This window comes from Tenrec ecaudatus, chromosome 12 (genome assembly GCF_050624435.1).
Source record: "Tenrec ecaudatus isolate mTenEca1 chromosome 12, mTenEca1.hap1, whole genome shotgun sequence".
Lineage (NCBI taxonomy): Eukaryota > Metazoa > Chordata > Mammalia > Afrosoricida > Tenrecidae > Tenrec > Tenrec ecaudatus.
The window spans coordinates 84,053,642-84,059,252 of NC_134541.1; the positions used below are offsets into that span (position 1 = coordinate 84,053,642).

Sequence of the window (5,611 nt, forward strand, 5' to 3'; positions counted from 1 at the left end):
GTATTAATCTGGTAGAAATGATTATACCTTTGTATGTGAACATTATAGAAAGTTTTGCCCTAGCACCAACTCCCATTGCTTGTTTAAATAGTGTCCAGTTACTTATCGGTTTAATTTGTATCAGTCAACAATCTATTATGATTTATAGCTAGCCTATACTTGTATAATTTCCTTTTCAAATTCTATACCTTTAGCTATATTAATGATCCAATCAGCAGAATTACTGTATGACTCAGGGAGAATATTGATAATATTCTCTAGCTAAAAAAAAAAAGACCATAATGTCTCTAAGGTGAACCAGACATATATATATGACCCCAGTGCTGAATATATACCATAGATAGGGAAGTCGTGTAAGGGTTACCTTTCTGCACCAGGAGACCTTGGATTTTGCAACATGTGTGTGGATGTAGCTTCTCCCAAAAACCTTCCTGAAGCTTCCAATTCTACAGACTTCACCAATACCTACAATGTTGGGAGTTTAAGAAATTTGTACATTCTTGCAAATATCATCTGTTGAGGCACCCTATTCAGACACTGCCATCTCTCCTCTTTCTTCCTCCATGGACCTACTTGTTCAGGAAAGCCCTGCTTCTTTCACCAGTCCCAAAGTTCAACTGTCTGGTTCTGTAGACAAGAGCCCAGTGAAGAAGGAAAATAAGGGCCAGGGCAAGAAAAAGAAGATCAGAACTGTGTTCTTTCCGTCGTGGCTGTGCGTACACAAAGACCGATTTCAGAAACAGAAATACCTCAGCCTCCAACAGAAGCAAAAATTTTCCAAAGTCCGGAATCTTAGCTACAAACAGGTTAAGACCTGATTCCAGAACCAGAGAATAAAATATAGTACATGGCAGAAAACCACCAACAGGTCAAAGAGGAACCATTGTGCAACTAAGAAGGTCTCTGCACCTACTGAGAATACCTGGACTTCTGTGCTTCTTACCACCAAGGATGTCTTCCTTCTGGAAACCTTCCAATGTGGAGCAATCAGAGCTGGAAAAGTCCAACCTGACACCACCAGTCGGGCTTGGAGCAATCAGACCTGAAACAGCAGCCTAGTGTGGACTCGCCAGATGTGGTACACCCAAGCCTGAAATAACTAATCCTGGAACTGTAAGAGCTGTAACAGCTGGTTCTAGAACTATCAAGAGGAATTCCTGCTGCCTCGTTTCCAGCAAACTTCAGTCTGTGAGGTGGGGGCCATACAAATTTCAAATTTGAAGATGTGTGAAGATAGACATATTGCTCCATGTCCATCTGGACAGTGGCTGCATTTTTGTACTTCCTTTTTTGTAGGACTTCTTGTTTTAGAACTCTCTTATCTTGTATGGTCGTACATAATTTCATGTCAAACCTGAAAGTATATAAAATTGTAGGAGTGGTATTCAAGCTGTCAAGTAGGTCACAGTCTGGTGGTGCTTCCTGTGAGCATGGCCTTCTCCTAAGGAGTATCCTGGGAAACTTCCCCTTTCTGCCTGCCTTCACCTTCCTGCTGGCTGATCCTGACTGCTGCCAGAGACCTGTGACACATCCACCACCACTGGATCTACAAAACTCTGCACCCACCAACCTGTAATATTCTTGCAATCTGCATCATTGCTTGTGACTGCATGAGTCTGAAGAAGGATTTATCAACTAGTACTGGACTTACTGACTTGAGTTGAACTGTGCTGGAATGTTTTCTTAATATGCAATTACTTCTTCATATAAAACTCTCTCATACCTACCTATGTATGAATGTCATTGAATTTGTTCTTTAGTTTACCCAGTCTGACATACCTTGATAGCCTGATTTTCCTTGTTCTTATTGTATAAGGCCTGGAGTGAAGATTATGGCTGCTGTTTAATTAAAGATTCAATAATAATCTCCTGACGGTTTAACTTGGTTGCTCTGGGCTGCTTAATAAAATATATCCCTGCCTATAAATAACTATATGTAATACTACCTTGACTATCTTTAGCATCTAGCCTCAAGTATAGGAACTAAAAGTACAAAAAATTTGTGATTTACAAAATTGGGAGTCATCTCAGTGAACAATGTAGGGGTGGGAGAAGGGTAAGCTATAAGGAGCTTCATTGATTTCCTCTACCCTTCTGCTGTTTTTAACAATAATTCCTAGCTTATTTATTATTTATATTTTGTATTTTGCTTCATTATGGTCTGGATATTCCACACTTGGCTGCTGACTTCCAAACTGGTTCAAACAAATAAAAGACTACTTATTTTACCTATAGAAAAAATAAACCATAGATACGTGAATGGATTTGGTTTCGCATTTAATTATAACTACAATCTAAGAACAATTAGTTCTTATGGCATGACCTTGCTTGGTGCTTGCCCTCATGAACACTAAAGCTATGGGTGCTATAGAAAAGCGTGATGAATGAACTGGATGGTCCCCAGCTATCAGAAAAATATCTTCTAAGGTCTGAAAGTCTTGTCTTGAAGCAAGTATGCATCTAAGTGCAGCATCAACTAAGTCCACATGGAAGAAAGAATACCCTGAAGGATCCAAGGATTGTAAATAATATCATTCAAATCCAAAGGAAGAATTGTATTCATGTTTAAATTATGAACATGTGGTTTGCAGAAGAACAGTGGAAGCCCAAGATCCATTTGCAGTGTCCACACACAGACCAAGTCTCTGACAAATTCCCTCTGACTATAATCAAGGCATATAAATAGCCTTGTTCTTAAATAGAGAGCATTATAAAGTTGATTGTGGTAGACATAGTTAGATTAAAATATAGTATCTTATTAAGTCTCCCCTTGATGCATTTAGGGTTGTTTCAGATTAGAGGGGAGTGAAAGTGAAGGAGAATACACGTGTATTACATCTCTGGTGAATGTCCTCTGACCATAGACTAAGGATGTGAATGCCCTTGCTATCATTTACTGTGCATTGGACAATAGCTTATTGCATATATAGTTGGGTTAAAATTTAGATTAACACCTTATCATTTGATCTCCCTTTTGACCCACTTTATATTGTTCTAGTTTTTAGTGTTTCCTACTTTATTTTACATTGTTTATTTTTACTTTGTTAATGTTATTTCTTTAGTTGTTTGGTGTTGTATGTTTTTTTTGTAAATGAAATCCAGGATAGGTAAATCTTTACAGATAGTAAATGGATTAATGGTTAGCGTATGGCAGAGGAAGTTGGGGGAAATGGAGAGCTAATAACAATGAGCACAAAAAAGAAGAAAGTGTTCTAAAATTGATTTTGAGAATGATTATATAGCTCTTCTTAATATGATTGAACTATTGAATTATATGACATGTGAATTATGTGCCAATAAAATTGTTCTTTATAAGTAGAAAATGTGAAAAACGAACACATTTAAAATGAATCAAAAGAAAATTAAAATGATAAAGTGTTAACATTAACTTTACATCTTTGATCATCTATTTTCTAATGCACTCTGTTTGATAGTGAAGCTATTTGCATACCTGTTCTATGGTCAGAGGGAATTCGTCAGAGATGTAATCCTCGAGGGGTTGCTGCAAGCAGAATTTGGGCTTACACCGTCATCCATAGTCTTCTGCAACCGGGTGTTGAGTATTTAAGCTTTTATACTGTTCCCTCCTCTGATTCCCTCCTCTGATTTTGAATTTGCCTCCTCCTCTTTTTCTCTACTTCACTGAACATAATACAAGAAGTAGTATGTTCAAAAACCTTTAGGAGACAGGAGTGAGACAAACATAATTGAGGAGGAGCAGCCAGGATTGTGGCTAGAGAGGAGTGTGGTGAGAATTTTTTGGAAGGTTCAAATAAAGGAGTGGTAATAACATCAATATCCACCAGCCATCTATCAAATGTGGTGGCCTGTGGGTTGGTTATGGTGCTGTAATGTATGCCACTGATATTTCAAATACTAACAGGGTAATCCATGGTGAACAAATACAGTGGAGCTCCCAGAGTAAGTGTGGTAGTTACATAATCTGGTGTCAATTTGAGACTTGAGAAGTCTAGGGGTGGAGTTTAGCATGTCAATCAGGTCAAAGCTTGATGACTCCTTTTGGAGGAACTGTGGAGATAAATTGCTCATTGGAGATGGGATACAGATTGATTCCCTGTGAGACATTACTGATGATGAGACCAATGGAGCTACTACACCGATGTAGCCATGGCCCTGGGAGCTATAGGAGCCACGTGGAGACCCCTGCCAGTGTTGAGATGCTTCTACTGCCACTGGATCCACAGGACTTTCCACCCACTGGCCTGTAATCTTCCTGCATTCAGCATTATTGCATGACTGCGTGAGTCTAAAGAGGAATTTATGGACTAATATTGGATAGAAGGGCTAATATTGGATTTGTGGATTTGATCTGAACTTGGCTGAGATATTTTCTTAATGTACAATTACTCTTTATCTAAAGGTCTTTCCTATGTACATATGAGTGTGTCTCTAGTCATCCGAGACTGACACAGTAAGACAGACTAGGAAGAAAGACTTTGTGACCTTCTTCTAAAACTTAGTCAATGAAAACTTTTTCTATCGACAGAATATTCTCTGACTAGCTTGCTTTGAAGACATCACCATTAGGGACCAGCTGCAAGAAAAGGATGAACTAGAGAGCCAATTGTTGTGTGTGAACCTTCGTGTGATACATGATAGCTGCAATGATGGTCTCCAACATGATGATAGTTGTGAGGAGGATGCAGGATTGGTAGTGCCCTTTTCTGTTCTATATAGGCCTGTTCTAAATCAAAGCCTGCAACACAAAAGATAAATACAGAATCACTTGGTGGTACAAAACAATGGATGAACTTGATTGCTAACCAAAAGCTTCCTGGCTGAAATGTACACAAAGGTACCTCAGAAAAAAGGCCTGTCTATCTTCCTTAAAAAAATCTATTAAAAATCCTATGGAGCACAATTGTACGTTGACAGCCCACCCTCTCCATTGACCTAATGGGGGGAAAGACCTGAAGAAAAGCTGAAGAACAGTGATACCTACGTTGCTGAACTTAATTCATTCCAAATTTGTGTAGGAACACAGAAAAGTTCAGGAACTGGACATATTTTTTCCACAAGAAGTCATTGAAAACCATATAATTGATTCTAAGATCACAAAGTTACACTAATACATTTCTTTTTTCCAGGACTTTAATACAAGGTTAACAGCCCAAGGTTGTGTAAATATCGCCTAAAACATTTAAACATAATAAATGTGGTATATTAAATATCAAAACAAGTACAGTAAATAAAATTAACTATTTTCCATTATGTTTGTTATTTAAAAACCTGTGAGTTTTGACAACTGAGACACAGTGGCGTGTATGCGACTGAGCTGACCCCACCACAATGAGGTAAAACACTGGGGATGTGCAGTGGAGTGGTGGGGGAAGCAGAGCAAGGAGGCCCTGAGGGAGTATAAAGGATGGACTTTGGGGCCAGGACGTGGCACCCCATCAGCCTCGTCTGGTAAACACTCCTAAAGGTCAACAAACAGACCTAGAATGACTAATGGGCTTTTTTATTTTGCTGTCTTTTTATTTTGTTTTGTTTTTCTTTTTATCTCTTCTTTTAAATTTTGTATGTCAGTGGCTTTTTTGTCTGTTAGCTTGTCGGTGTTGCTGCCATCAACACCATGTTCTTATGTGCC

General features: G+C 38.6%; 1 pseudogene; it reads left to right on the plus strand.

Moving 5' to 3' along the window:
• The first annotated feature begins 397 nt into the window (after positions 1–397).
• Positions 398–1,012, plus strand: LOC142422740 (homeobox protein NANOG-like; annotated as a pseudogene).
• Positions 1,013–5,611: the final 4,599 nt, after the last annotated feature.